The 16,363-nt window shown below is 42.0% G+C and overlaps 1 long non-coding RNA gene across 1 annotated transcript; it reads left to right on the forward strand.

The window, feature by feature from the left end:
* Positions 1–9,292: 9,292 nt before the first annotated feature.
* Positions 9,293–12,487, forward strand: LOC309388350. The gene is made up of 3 exons (XR_014174764.1): positions 9,293–9,395; positions 9,666–9,881; positions 12,325–12,487. It is a non-coding gene; the product is annotated as an uncharacterized lncRNA (long non-coding RNA).
* Positions 12,488–16,363: the final 3,876 nt, after the last annotated feature.

Raw genomic sequence — 16,363 nt, forward strand, 5'->3', positions numbered from 1 at the left:
TCTCTCTCACTCTCTCTCTCTCTCACACACACACACACAAAGTTGGATTGGAGGGAAGAGCACCAGCGAGGAGACCACAGGAGGAGGTAGGAAGCCAGTCAAAGAGCCATACTGGAGCACACACACTTTCCCCCAGCCCCAGAAGGATCCAGCCCAGCTTCACTGATTACAGATTTGAAAAGGCAATGTGGCTCTGCCTACAATCAAACTACACCCCAGGGAGAGCACAAGCGAGCCAGAGTCCTTCCCTCCAGTCTTTGCCCAAAGCTCTGCACCAGGAGGATGAAGTTTGAATTCCTCCCCCTCCCTCTGACCCATATGTACCTTTTCCAGCTGTTTCAGAGAGGATTTCAACTCTGATCTTGCCTTGGGTCCTCTGAAGAAGCCCTGACCAAATGAGCGCCCTCTACTATGAGGCAGGAGAACTGCGTGCCTCACCTACATCAGGAATTTTTAGGTTTTTAACCCTAACTCTGCTCAAGTGATTATAAAACGCCTAAAGTCAAACTAGATGAGGCATGCAGTTTTCCTGCCTCATAGTAGAGGGTGCTTTTTAAGAGGCTTTTTTAAACAGTTAAGCAGAGTCATCCACGGTGAGGCAGCTACTAGCTCAGCCTGACCTCAGCTCTCGCCTTTTTCCTTTTACATTTTTTTTCTTTTCATGATGACAGTGGTGAGGCTGTGCCTCCCCTGCCTCACCTGACAGCACGTCACTGGTGTGCATCCACCATGGCCTAGTAGCCATTCTCTTCAGCCTCAGTGTTGTGGTGCCGAGAATGCAGAAGGAAAATGTCTGGTGGGAGAGGTGGATTGGTAGCCTGAACTCTGGCAGTCCTCTTCTTCTCCCTTCCATCTCCCTGCCGCCCATGGGAAGAGAAAAAGAGGCCAATCCCTTCTCTTGGTATGAAAAAGAGGGGAGAGAAGCACAAGAGCTGCCAAATCTTTGATTCCCTCTCTGTATTCAGAGAATTAATCGCAGAAGGCAGTGGTGGAATTCAATTTTTTTTACTATCAGTTCTGTGTGTGTAGCTTTGTGGGCATGGTTTTGTGGGCATATCAGGGAAAGGATACTGCAAAATCCCTATTCCCTCCCCACCCCACTAACCTGTTTCCCAGCTCTGTTCTCCTGTTCAGGACAACAAAAGAAGATCAGCTGGGAGGCTGGGAGGCAGAAGGGGCGGGGCCAGCCTATTTGTGGTTCTCCAAACTACTCAAAATTTCCGCTACTAGTTCTCCAGAACCTGTCAGAACTGACTGAATACCACCTCTGGCAGAATGCCAGCAGGTCTTATGCTACCAGCAAATGGCACTGAAGGTGTTCCCTCCATCACCTCTCTCCAATCTAAGGCTCTCCATGTGGACAGAGCCCTCTTCTGCTTCACTGCTGAGTTGAAATAGAGATCCGCTTCTCTGAGACGCCACTCATTTGGTTTGGCTTCAGGACTGGGTACAGCACTTCACCACTGCCATACGGAAAGCCTTACAAATCAAACTTCGGTGTGAAGTTCTTTCTTTAAACAGAATACTTTTCCTTTAAAAGTCAGTCTCTTTCATTGCTTTTCTCCTCCATGCCTTTTAATGGGTCATTGTGCTTGAATTGCCCCATATTTAGTCTGTTTCTGTACAGCGTGGGCTTACAATAACTCCTTCGTTTGGCCCCAGCCACATCTCACAATTGCTCTCTTGCTCTACTGCTGAGCACTGTAAGAAAAAGCAATGGAGACAGACCTACGTAAAGCATCTTATTCACCTTGTGGGAGCAGCCATTCTAATTTTTTTTTTAAATACCAAGAACTGAGCCAAAATTTCCAAGCAGACATAAGGGGAGAGCCTTGAAAGAAAATGTGATATTAAAAAGGTCAAAGCTGGGGAAAAGTAATAAGAACCCAAGATCCCTCTTGTACTATTAGCACAGGCTAGGCTTTTGAATTACTCCTTATTGGCAATTGTGTAATATTGTCTTACAGAGTCCTGGTAAAATAGCTTGCCATGTTTTCGCTATGAAAGTGGAGAAATGAGATATTTTCCTCAATATTGCTTTCATTTGTATTAAGTTAGCACAAAACACAAATTCAGACAAACATTAAGAAAACAGGGCAAGAAGTAGCCTTTGCCAGTAGTCCTTACATAATGAAATAATTTTCCTAACCCTCAGTCCAGGGGTGAAATCTGTTATGTCCTCGACTTGCGACTGGCCTTAGGTCCTCGACATACAAATGACAGCCCGGCAACCAAGGACTTGCACCTATTGGCTAAGGCGCGCCAGGCTGGAAGTGGGCTTTTGCTGTACTGCTATTGGCTGCCCTGCTTGACAGCTCCCGTATAAACAGCTGTCAAGCAGGGCAAGGTGCTGAACTTGTACATAGTTGCTCTTGTTAGCGTTTCTGTTAATAAACAGCTGTTCTAGTTACCTGACCCGTCTGACGCCTCATCTGTCAGCCCAGTCTTCTTCAAAATCTACTTATCTTCACTACTGGCTTACAAATGTGAGTGCACATGCCATTTCCATGCATGCGCAGGACCTTCTGCACATGCGCAGAGCATCAAAAATGGACGTGATGACATCCTGGCAGGTGGGCGGAGCCTGCTACTGAGCACACCTGCAAAGGTAAGTACAACAATGGGGGGGAATCCGCTGTGCCAAGCAATTTAGATTAGCTAGAAAGCAGGAAATCCTGCTTTCTAGCTAATATAAATTGTGCGTCACAGCAAATTGTTGGAAATACCGATTTGCCCGAACCTGTAGCAATTTTTTCACTACCAGTTCAGGGAAAACTGGTAGCTCTTTTTACTACCGAACCGGTAGCATTTTACCCCTGCCTCAGTCCATTGATCCTAAAGTTGTATATTTACAATACAATACAATACAATACAATAGCAGAGTTGGAAGGGACCTTGGAGGTCTTGTAGTCCAACCCCCTGCCTAGGCAGGAAACCCTATACCGTTCCAGACAAATGGCTATCCAACATCTTCTTAAAGACTTCCAGTGTTAGGGCATTCACAACCTCTGGAGGCAAGCTGTTCCACTGATTAATTGTTCTGTCAGGAAATTTCTCCTCAGTTCTAAGTTGCTTCTCTCCTTGATGAGTTTCCACCCATTGCTTCTTGTTCTACCCTCAGGTGCCTTGTAAAATAGTTTGACTCCCTCTTCTTTGTGGCAACCCCTGAGATATTGGAACACTGCTATGTCTCCCCATACCCAGTTCCTGCAACCGTTCTTCATATGTTTTAGTCTCCAGTCCCCTAATCATCTTTGTTGCTCTTCTCTGCACTCTCTCCAGAGTCTCCACATCTTTTCTACATCGTGGCGACCAGAACTGAATGCAGTATTCCAAGTGTGGCCTTACCAACGCATTATAAAGTGGTATTAACACTTCACGTGATCTTGATTCTACTGAAGTCCAAGTAAACTATATCAACGGCATTCCTCTGGTCCACTAATTTTGTCACATTATCAAAGAATGTGATAAGATTAGTCTGGCATTTGTTGCTATGTACATGTGGATCTTTTGATGTGAAATTCAGAGAGTTAACTATGGCAATTTTTCACAGCCTACCGATGATATTGCCTTCCTATATTTACCCACCAATATTTTATCTCCTTTCCATTCATCTTTTATGGAATGAATTCATTCTGTTATGTAGATGAAGGTAAAGGAGTCCGTGCGTATTTTATTCTGCTAGTTGTTGCTGAATTTAAGGGATAGTGCTCATCTCATTTTCAAGGTCATTGAGCCAGCACTGTCTGAAGACATTTCTGTGGTCATGTGGCCAGCATGACATCACAGAGCGCTGTTATCTTCCCACAGAGTGGTACCTATTTATCTACTTGCATTTCAAACTGCTAGGTTGTCAGGAGCTGGGTTGAGGACAGGAGCTCACCCTCTCATGTGGTACTTGGGTCTTGAACCCAGGCTGCCGGCTTTTTTTCCTGTTATGCAGAAAGACTGTAAAATTATCAAACATTCAGGTTGATTGATCAACTGGGCATAGATGCACCAATTAGGTAAAGGAAATGGCGAGAAAATAAAGCGGACAAGCATAGCTATCCTCTAATGATCAATGCAGCACATTGGGTCACTTACACCAAGTAACCATTCCTGCAATTTAATATTATTACTCAATTCCCACAGTCCTTGCATATGAGATGTAATTCTTTTACACACAATAAAGTTGCTTTCTACAGAAGTTTCCATAATGTAAGCAGCACAAAAACCTACTCCTGCATCTAATGTGTTTCGTTTGATTAATGGTAAAGATGCAACAGGGACAGCAAAGAAGATGGGATTGCAAAAAAAGAGAGGGAAAGAGAGAGTGAGAGAATGAGAGCATGTCAGGATGACTAGTTTTATTGGATAGATGACTTCAATTGATAATGTCACAGAGGATTGGGCTTTACATAATGAGAGACATCAACAATTTTTGCTGAAAAATTGCTGAAATAGTTGGAAAAAATATTGCCTGTTTTATGGGAGGCAAAGCATGCAGCTTATTAAGAAGTATGAATGCTCTACAAATACAGGTAGTCCTCGACTTACAACAGTTCATTTAGTGACCACTCAAAGTTACAATGGCACTGAAAAAAAGTGACTTATGACCATTTTTCACAGTTACAACTGTTGCAGCACCTCCACAGTCCTGTGATCAAAGTTCAACCGTTTGGCAGCTGGCTCATATTTATGATGGTTGCAATGTCCCGGGGTCATGGGATCACCTTTTGTGACCTTCTGAAAAGCCAAGTCGATGGGAAAGCCAGTATCAGACCTGCAACCATATTCCTTTTGCATCTTTGGCCTGGCACACTTTCTATTATTCTACTATGCCTTTTCTATTATGGGAAAATGGGAGGGGGGATTGTACAGAGTTAGATGCTATGTAGCCAAAACAAAATTCCTTCTAAAAAGCCAAGGTCATCCTTTGACTCTGAACCTCTGCACCTGACCGGAACTGGAGGGGTGGAACTGCCAGCATGGCATGGAAGATTGGACCATGTGATGGGTTTGTGAGTGTGGGGCAAGATCTTGAACTTTCAACTGAGTGGGGAAAACCAGAAAGCTTTCGGATTCGGGTTTTCCCAGATGTGCCAAAATGGCTCTCTTAATAAATTGGAACTTTGAGCAATACTTTGCCTTGGACCCTGATTTAATTTTCAATGCTATTTGGAACCCTGACAGCCAGATTTACTTAACAACCGTGTTACTAAATTAACAACTTCAGTGATTCACTTAACAGCTGTGGCAAGAAAGAGGCAAAAACCATGTAAAAAAATATCTCACTTAGCAAACAGAAAAGTTGGACTTGATTGTGGTCATAAGTCAAGGGCTACCTGTACTCTTGCAACTCAGGTTTGCAGAAGTAGTAACAACAATACTGCAAGAACATGTGGTGTCATAACCTTTATCAGTTGCAGAGAGTTTCCGTTTTATAAGCACAATAAGAAAGAGGCCATTGTAGTTGAACTTAAAAAGCTGTGTAAACACTACAAATTTGGTGAAGGTTTTGCATTAAGAAACATACTAGTCTGTGGAATCCTGTAAAAAAAATTCTTAATACCGTGTTTCCCTGAAAATAAGACAGGGTATTATTTTCTTTTGACCCTCGAAATATGGCCTTGCCCTTATTTTCGGGGGGGTGTATTGTTTTGGGGTGCAGGAGACAGCAAACGTGGTCACCTCATGGCTGCTGTGTTGTGCTGCTGCAACAGAGCAACACAGCCCTACCCATGTCCTCCTATCCCCGCGCCAGGCTCTTCGTGAGCCTGCTTGGAAGAGAGAAGCCACCCAGTAACCCCCCTCTCCAGCTGGGCAGAGTGCCACTTACCGACCCAGCAGTATCCTGAAGGAGCTGGGGGGGGAACAGGGGCTCACATGGCTTGGCGCCTTTGGGATACTGCTGGGTCAGTGAGTGGCACTTTGCCTGGCTGAAGGGGGGAGGGGTTTGTTCAATGGGCTTATTTTCAAGGGAGGGCGTATATTTTTGTCCACCCCAACAATCTGGCTTGGTGTTATTTTCAGGACATGTCATATTTTCATGGAAACATGGTACATAGAGATTTAATACTTAAGAAAACATTTTGTTGTTTTGCTATCTGCAGTTAGGACCAAAAGCAAAAGTAAATACGTTTGCAATAAGTAACATATAGTCAGACAATAATGGGTCAAAATGAACTGTGCTATTAATGTGGCAGAGATTCATATAACTGCCTGAATGAAAATTTAAAGGAGGGATGTTTAAATTAAATGTTACGTAAAGAGACTCTAAAGAGGCTATTAATCAGGGAAAAGCAACCCTTTTGCAAAAGGTAAACAACTAAACTTGCTCGTTATACAATGAAGAATTTGGTAATGAAAAATGAGACAGGGAAAGCTAGCCTAAAAATCTATAGCATAAAAAGCGAAATTATAGACCACGGATATGGCTCGCATGAACAGCGAAGGGAAAAACCATGGTGTTTTCGTATACCAATTCTGCTCCATGCACAAACAGATATGGAAATACTAAGTGTGCGTTGGGGACTCAAATGCTTCAACTATTGCTTGTAGAGAATGGCGTTTATCCTCATCACTTATCACTCATCAACCACTACTGTGAGTCTTCCTTCTACAAATAGGAATGTTTTTGTATACTGCAGCTGCTTAAATACAATACTAGATTTTGTTCCTTAGAGTACAATGTTACAAAGTACAATTCAAAAAGACCCAACAAGTATGCAAATACTTTACAGATTGTTTTTGTTTTCTGCTTCAGGGTAAACAGTCTGAACTGTCCCCATGTGATAGGGTTCTTTTTTCCGGCTTTATCTCACAGAAAATGGCAGGTTTCCTATCCCAGCTGAAATGGTTTTAAAAACTAGGAGATACTGCATCTTTATCTTGTTAGTTTAGTTTCTCATAGGAAAAGTTTCCTCCTAGTAGAGGAAAGAGGTATAGGACTTCGATCAGAGGTATAATAGTTGTATCAGTGGTGTTAGATATTTATACCAACCACAGTGGATTCCACCAAGGTCCTCTGTTCCGGTGGGAACAGAGGTTTAATCCTATTGGTCGAAGGGTCTGACAGCTCCCTATAAAAGGGCTGCTGTCAGACTCAACCTTCGCTGGATTGTTCTTACTTGTTGTTAATAAAGAGCTGTTGTTACCGTTAAGCCTGTGTGTGCCTATCCATTACCCAATCTAACAAGTGGGACCTGCACAGAGATGGTATTCAGCCAGATCTGACAAGTTCTGGAGAACCGGTAGAGGAAATTTTGAGTAGTTCAGAGAACCGGCAAACTGGCCCCACCCCCGCTGCCTCCCAGTTGTTCTTCTTTTGTTGTCCTGAATAGGAGAATGGAGCTGGAAAATAGGTTAGTAAGGTGGGAAGTGGATTTTGCAGTAACCTTCCCCCAGAAGTGGGGAGGGAATGGGGATTTTGCAGTATCCTTCCCCTGAGATGCCCACAAAATCACACTCACAAAACCACCCCACACCCACAAAGCCACACCCACAGAACCAGTAGTAAAAAAAAATTGAATCCCACCACTGGACTTGCATCTTTTTCCATCTTAGATGACCAGAAGATTCAGGGAAAGAGAACTGAAGAGTGAGTGAGGGAACTGGGAACTGGAATGGAAGTATAATGGCTGAAAATTTAAGAGAGACTTAGAAAATGTTGTGTTGTTACTTTTAGTAAAGAGCAATGGAGGCAAGTAAATCTAAAATGGGTTAGGCAGAGTTGTACTGTTGAAGTTTTGTTTTATTCTAGGTATGAGGGATGTTCTCTGATGAGGAAGATAGTGGAATTTGGAGAAATGTTTTCAAGATATAATGGAGAATGAGCTATACAATATTTCTACAACGTGGATCATCCCTCAGAAAGTGATGCTGAAAGGAGATAAAACTATCTACCAGCTAAAATACGGAGAAAGGAGGCCAGCCTGTATATTTTTATTCACTGATTCAGCAAACGTCTACCTTGCCACAATCAAAGGATTGACACAGAAAACAGAAAAAATAAAAATAAGAAAAAAGCCAAACCCTTTTCCTTAACCTGTTCTTTTTTGTTCAAAGTAAATATGCCTAAAACAGTTCAAAATAGCCAGCTGCACATATATGAAAGAGAGCATGAGAGTTTGCAAACTTATATAAAGTTTAAAAAAAACTTAGGACATCATATTCAGGAGTACAGGAAAATAAAACGGCTCAATTGCAATGTTTTTTTTTTTTAATCTCAAACTGCCATCCCTTATAATGATGTCTTCCTACATCTAAAAATCCATTTATACCAGAGGTGAAATCCAGCAAGTTCTGACAGGTTCTGGAGAACCGGTAGTGGAAATTTTGAGCAGTTTGGAGAACTGGTAGCAGCAATTTTGAGAAGTTCAGAGAACTGGCAAATGCCACCTCTGGCTGGCCTCAGAGAGTGGAGGGAATGGAGATTTTGCAGTATCCTTCCCCTGCCACGCCCACCAAGCCACACCCACCAAGCCACACCAGGCCCACCAAGCCCACAGAACCGGTAATAAAAAATGTTGAATTCCACCACTGATTTATACCCATGTGCCTCATATAGCCTTGTCTCTATCCTGCCATTTGTGATTATCTACAAACTTTATCACCCCTCAAGTCTTATAACAGCATTCCAACCCAACAAGAATAGACAAATCTGAACAGTCTTTATAAGAGGCCTGCTGTGCTGTATAAAACATTAACCTCATTAGTTATCTTTTTTCCCCTCCCCGCTGACTTCTTGCAAGGAGAAAGGAGATGCTGTTTGGCCAGGATATGAAGTGAGGAAGGGCAAATATAGTTCCACTGCTCTTGGGCGTGCTTCAGCCTGTTTGCAGCATTAAAAAAAGAGGAATGTATTTATATCAACAGATTGCAAGAGGATGGGCACGTAAACAGATGGTGACTAACGAAACGGCAATCACTGCAAGATCTTATAGTTACTGAGAAGATAAGCCCTGTGGCTCAATCAGGATTCCTAGATTTTCTTTTCCACATTAACTTGTATGAGTTTTTTTTCCAATTTTCCCCAGAAATGTTCCCTCTGCAATATTAGCTTTGTGGAAAACTGAACTGATGCCAGCCAGTCCTAGGCAGCAAAGGCAGGGAAAACAAGGCAGTTTTACAACAGAGTTATGCCCCAAGGAATTTGAAAACCATTTATAGTGTAATCACATTTCAGTGTTGGCATTCTGTTCCCCTCAATGAGTTGGAAACGAAAAGAAGGGAACCAGGTGTCTAGATAGCTAAATGCAGGGGTGGGTTGCTGCAGGTTTACCTCAATTCAGGAGAACCCGTAGCTAACATTATGGCGGGTTTGGAGAACCTCCAAATCCCACCCCTCCCCACTCCTTCCCTCCCTCCCCACCCCTCCCAGGAGTCTCCATGCAGCCCATTTTGGATGCAAGGTAAGTGTAAGGCCTGCGCAGAGTCTCAGGGAGGGGGGAAAACGGACCTCACAGAAGTTCCAGAAGGCTGAAAACAGGCGCAGGGATGCAGTTTTTGCCCTCCCAGAGAAAAGCTTCTGAAGCTTGGGGAAGGTGAAAACACACACACATGCACCCCGGCCGTGGTGCGGGAGGCCAACTAGGCCATGCCCACCACAGCCACGCCCACCCCTGGCTAAATGTCTGTAAGGAAGCTGGAAAATGAATATAGTGTTTCCTTCTTCAACACAGAACCACTGCATTCCCAGGAGTTGTGTAGCATGAAGTCTTACTAGCATGCTTCAGTCATGCCTAGGATGTCATAATAGAGAACTGAAGAGAGGCCGGGAAGAACTGGTAAAAATCTTTTCAGCAACTGGTCTTGACGGTATGAACTAGCCTGTCCACCAAAGGAGGATAAAAAATACATTCTAAAGGGCATGGACAAATATCTGTTTTCTTGCTAGGGTGGGTATAAATCCTTAAGGAATTTGTACATTGTTCCTTTTCCAGGTCTATGACAAGTTATATGTCATACATAGAAGCATATTTTCTCCCTCTGTTCTCTACTGAAATCAAAAACAATCTCCAAGGCCACATGTTTTCTCAAAATGGAGTCTCTCTCTCTCTCTCTCTCTCTCTCTCTCTCTCTCTCTCTCTCTCTCTCTTTCTCTCTCTCTTTCTCTCTTTCTCTCTCTCTCTCTCTCTCTCTTTCTCTTTCTTTCTCTCTCTCTCTCTCTCTCTCTCTCTCTCTCTCTCTCTGATTGATTTCTAGCTTGTTGTGAAAAGGAAAATGCTAAAAGGAAGGTGGGTTGATTTATAAGAATATTATTGCTTTTTAAAGAAACAATACTACAGGCAGTCCTCGACTTACGACCACAATTGAGCCCAAAATGTCAGTTGATAGTTCAGACAGTTGTTAAGTGAGTTTTGCCCCTTTTTCGATCTTTCTTGCCACAAAATTGTTAAATGCATCGCTGCAGTTGTTAAGTTAGTAGCATGGTTGTTAAGTGAATCTGGCTTCCCCACTGACTTTGCTCGTCTTCAGGTCACAAACAGTGACCACATGACACCAGGGCACTACAACTCAGAGGTGGGTTGCTCCCAGTTCAACCTGGATCGGCCAAAGCAGCAGTGGTGGCGGTGGGAGGCTCCTTCAACCTGCCCCGACACTTCTGCGCAGAAGCGTTGAGCGCGCGCACGAGCAAACCGGTAGCACCGGGATTTGAAACCCACCTCTGCTACAACTGTAATAAATATGAACCAATTGCCAAGCATCTTTTTGATCACACGACCATGGGGATACTGCAATGGTGGTAAGTGTGAAAAGTGGTCATAAATCACATTTTTCATGCCATTGTAAGTTTGAATGGTTATTAAACAAATGGTTGTAAGTCGAGGACTATCTGTATCACACATGGTACATAATTTGACTTCCAAGAGGTTAACCCTACCTGTATTTTAACATATGGTGTTAAGTACTTTGAATGTGTTAAGTACCTTGAATGCATGTAGTTTCCACCAAGGTCCTCTGCTACCAGCAGGAACTCATTTAAATCTGATTGGCCGAAGGTCCTGCCAGAGCCCTATAAAAGGGCTGCTGCAGGACAGGACCTTCGCTGGATTGTAGGTAGCAGTCACTGAATAAAGAGCTGTTGTTACTGAGCCTGAGTCTGCCTCCTCCGTTCACCCGCTCTAACATATGCATTGTAAGAATTTTATAAGAAAGACTTAAAAGTAGCTACATCTACAACCTCCCAGATCCCGATCCACACAGATTGCATCTTGAGGTACAGTGAATTTTGAAGCAGGAAATGCAAAATCTACCATTAATTAACTAGACATCACTGTTAATAGTGGGATGATGAATCTAATGTTATATGTCCTTATTACCCACATTATTAACATGGCATTACAGAAGTTCTGTATGGTGGTTATTGAAGTCACCTTCAACTAGACCAGGGGTGTCCAAACTTGGGAACTTTAAGACTTGTGGACTTCAACTCCCAGAATTCCCCAGCCAGCCATGCTGGCTGGGGAATTCTGGGAATTGAAGTCCACAAGTCTTAAAGTTCTCAAGTTTGGACACCCCTGAACTAGACCTTACCTGGGATTTTCACAGCTCAGGATATCTGAGCATCTTTCAAATGCTGATGTTTAGCTGCTGCCAATGGAGATTGGTGTGCCCCACTCCGGTGGCAAAATAGTACACATAAGAAGAAGCATTGGAAGGCCTGTGGGGGAAAAAAAGGGGTGGGAATATTGGCAGCCGCCTAAGATTAAATCATATTTTCTCCTTGTAAAAACGCAGAGGAAGAAAACAAGAGAAAGAGGTTGCATTTAAAGGGGCATAAAAAGATAGGGCTCAGGGCACAATTGACAGAAGATTTGCTAGAAGTATTGTTTGTTAAATGTCTTCCTTCAGTAAATGAGGAGCCATTTTGCTCAAAGCAACCAATATCTGGTATTTTATTTGTTTCTTTTATTTATTTATTTTATTGATTTGGTTTGTCAAACATGTACAAGATAACAGGTATAAGTATAAACATGGACATGAACAAAGGAAATGAGTACAAATAAATGGGGATCGTAGGGCAGGGACGGTAGGCATGTTGGTGCGCTTATGCATTCCCCCTTTACGGACCTCTTAGGTATGGGGTGAAGCCTAGAGTAGACAGTTTAAGGTTGAAGCTGTGGGGGTTTGAGGATCAAACAACAGAGTCACGTAGAGCATTCCAGGTGTTGACCACTCTGTTGCTGAAGTTGTATTTATATAGATACTTAGTAAGCATCCCAAGGAATCTAAACAAAGTCTCCTCATCCCATATTTTGTTTGTTGGGATCCCAAGAAGGTAATGAACTACTCTTCAGTGGTTTGTGATTACTCCTCTTCTTTTCCTAAACCTAGCAGGGTGCTGTTTAGAAGAAACGATCCCAGTCACTCTCAAAGGAGGACCCCAGAATGCTCAACCAGAAACTGTTAAGGCAACTTATCCATAGAGCGATTCTGTCTACGGCTTGAGAGTGCTCCGATGTGTTCTCTTACAATCCAGCATCCAGAAAAGACCCTTTACACCTGCTTTATTGCATTTGTGACTATATTTTGCAACATGAAATATAATAGGCACCTTTTCAATAATGCACACAACCAATTTTGTGATTGAAGAGCATAATTTCTGCACCATCTGCCCTATTGTAATTGACGGCAGCATGCTGAATAAAAAGACTTAGCAACCATCTTAGATATATGCTTACTTTTTTGCAAACATTACATTTTTACTGTTGCATTAATACTTTAGTGTTTAATTACCATCACCCTAAACGAATAAGCTCATTAATATAAAATGCAATGGCATTTTCTAACTCAGCAAAATGTTTTATTCTGTCCTGGCAAATCTTTCTTCATAAATTAGCTGAATTCTTTAAAAAAAAACAAAAAAAAACAATGTCCATATTTCCATAAAACACACATTGTCTCTAGCATTTTATATCAGAACCATAAACATTTTTATGACATCCCATAATTCACAAAACTATACAGTTGCAAGACGTTTCAAAGATAATTAGGACAACCTTCTGCCGATGCAGGAAGTCCACAGTCTCAGTGGAAACACTAGACAACAAATATTTTGCTTCTTGAACTCTTTTGGGTTTGATGGCATTTAATGTAATTTCTCACATTATTTTATGATTCTTCCACCCTAGCAAATCTCCAGATAAATGCACACAAATGACATATTCTGAAAAATATGAAAGTTTTTTTTTGTAGGAGTGAATGAATGTTACACTACAGCTGGAGGTGAGTTATGAAAGCAAGGCAGTTTTCTTGTATGCTTGGGTGCTTTTTTCATATGCTTCTTTGAACAACTGGAAGGAGAGATTGAACATTTTGACTGATGATATTCTCTGTGGGCAAACTCACCAACATTCAGACATAACACAGCTTAGTGTGTTTTGATATGGACGGAGATCTGACAAATCATGAAGATGATCCTGATGGATTGGAAAGTGGAAAGTCTGGTGGTGTAGAAGTCTCCCAAGTTCTTCTTTTTGCCATAGGATTATACTTAGTTACTGACGTACAGATTTAAAGCTTACCATTTAGATTTCAGTGGCTGCAATCCAATGTATAAGTACAGGATTACAATGCTGAACAATTTCGCAGTTTCATTAAACAGTGAAGCCAATAATCTACCATTACTCCTCATTCCTCCTGAACATAATCCTGAAATTGGAAGCTCATAATGCTCCCATCAATATTTTTTATTTATACCGGGATCTAAATACCACTTCCAAAATTCTTTAAAACTTCCATACCTCCATATCACCTTTTTGCTCTCCATATATATATAGGCAGTCCTTGACTTTACAACAGTTCATTAGTTCATTTACAACAATTTACAATAGTTTAAACTTCACGTTTAAAGTTATAACAAAGTTATAAAATTCAGATTGGCAAGTGGCTCACATTTATGATGGTTGCAGTGCATTGTGGTCATGTGATCACCCGGCCTGCTTGTGGGACAGTTCTGGGGTTTTGATGAAGGGAGTTCTAGAGGAATATTAATAAACCCACTAAACCACAGTTACGTTTGTGAGCAGGACAGCAAACTATAGACAGAGGTCTTCATGGAAAATTGCCCCCCCCCCCCAATATTATGGCACCTATGTGACGTGATATTCAGGATCCTAGGAAATAAAAGGCTCTTCCCCGACTTCTGTGTCCACTACAGGTAGTTCTCGACTTACGATCCCATGATGATGTGTCTGGCTGGAAAGCAGAAGACCCTCAGTGCTTCTAATGGAAACTGAAGTCTGAATGACCATGCATAATTATTTTGGAAGCCTTTCCCACAGACACCTAGCTTCAACAGAAAATGAGGCTTTAAATGACAAATTATGTCAAAACGTACTTTGCAACAATGAAAGAAAACGGTGAAGTGAATGCAGATAGCAGTTGTTTTGTTACACGTACTCCTCGACTTATGACCACAACTGAGACCAACATTTCTCTTGCTAAATGAGACATTTGTGAGTATTGCCCCATTTTATGATCTTTTTGGCCACAGTTGTTAAGTGGATCACTGCAGTTGATAAGTTAGTAACCTGGTTAAGTAAATCTGACTTCCCATTGATTTTGCCTGTCAGAAGGTTGCAATGGTGATCACATCACCTTGGGATACAGCAATGATCTAATGCGTTCGTATCCCGGCCAAGAAAATGCAGAAACAAGTTTGTTTGCTGCAGGTTTAATGAGGCCGAAGTCCAGCACGGATGAGTTCTAGCAGTTTCAAAGTCAGCGCTGGGAGCTGCTGCCTACCAGCACTGTAAATAGTCATTGCCATAGCCCATGGCCTAGCTCTTAACCAGCATCCGGCATCCTCCAGTCCTTCTTCCGGTGTTCTCCCAGTTGCTAACTGCTTCGCTGTGAGCAGCGCTGATCAGCTGTTCCAGCCACTGTGTAATTAGCGCCAGTCAGCTGGAGTCCATGCTGGCAAGGGCAAGCAGGCAGCTGTCGGCCACGGCACAGGAACAACTGGGATGCCACCCGCTGGACCCATGCCATTCCAGCAGCCATTCCGTCTCCCCGCTTGTCCCCCCCAGGTATGGCAAGCTGGTTGGGGCTTGGCAGTCATAAATATGAACCAGTTCTGAATTTTGATCACATGATGATGGGAAAGCTGCAACGGTTGTAATCATGAAAAACGGTCCTAAGACACTTTTTTTTCAGCCCTGTTGTAACTTTGAATGGTCACTAAGTGAACTGTGGTAAGTTGAGGACTACCTGTAACTTCCAGCATTTTCTAAGCTTCCTTCCCTGTCCTCTGAGTGTGGGGTTGTGTCTGTTTAGATATTTTTCGACACTGTACTGGGTCATAAAGAAGGAAAAATAAGTGACACTTCAAACATTATGAAATTGAACAGGTCATATTATAAATGAAACATCATTGCTTGGGTGTAAGTTCCTTTAAATTCAGGCTGCAAAGAAAATACAACTTTTGTCTTTTTTAAAAAAGAAGAAATTGCTTCTTGTGTATATCAGTTCTCATGATTTCTAAATCCATTGACCATCTGTTGCATGCTCCAAGTAGTTGTACTGCCTTTTTCTAAACAGAATGTGCATTCTGAAGAATGTTTGGCTGTCCTTCGAATAATTGAATTGCATACGTAAGTGTGCAATCTGCGAACCGACATACTTTAACATAAAAATAACAAACTACCTACAATGTTTAACACCTTCGTCTTGTCGGTGAAGAGAAGGATGTTTCTGGAGGGGAAAAACAAAAATCTGAGCAAGGAATCAGTTAAGGTCATGCAGATCTTTTGTTTCAGATAGTGGCATAAATTGCTACAATCTCGATGACTACTCATAGACTAAGCGTCATTTGATTTAATGGGTCTTATTTCTGAGAAAATATATATTGGAATTGCACTGAACCAGAGACTCGTTTAGGGAAATGTTAGGGGGCATAAGATTAGACTGCTATTTCAATTATGTCCTCAATAACTATCACAAATAGCTTTCTGGTTTGGCTAGAGTTGCCCCTTTCACAGCAAACTTTCTACGCCACAGCAGATGTTCAGCATAAAACCTTGCCTACATTTAATAACTATCAATGCTGCTTGACTTTAGATTTATCCACTGTTTAAATTTTGTAAGCCTCCCTCCCCCTCCCCCCCTATAATTCTAAATCTGAAATTATGCACTATTGATGACACTGAATCATTACGTCAAAAAGTTTGACATTGTGATCTATAGTCACTGGCCATAGTAGTTGGGGTAGATAAGGCCTGGATTAAATACAACTTGACCATACCAATTTGCCCATCTTCTGGAAAGGATTTGTTGATTTATTGTCTTAACTTAGATAGCCCATTAAAAAAATAGAATTCTGGGTGGCTCCAAATAATAATAATAATAATAATAATAATAATAATAATAATAATAA

This window comes from Natrix helvetica (assembly GCF_964273705.1).
Source record: "Natrix helvetica genome assembly, chromosome: 2".
Lineage (NCBI taxonomy): Eukaryota > Metazoa > Chordata > Lepidosauria > Squamata > Natricidae > Natrix > Natrix helvetica.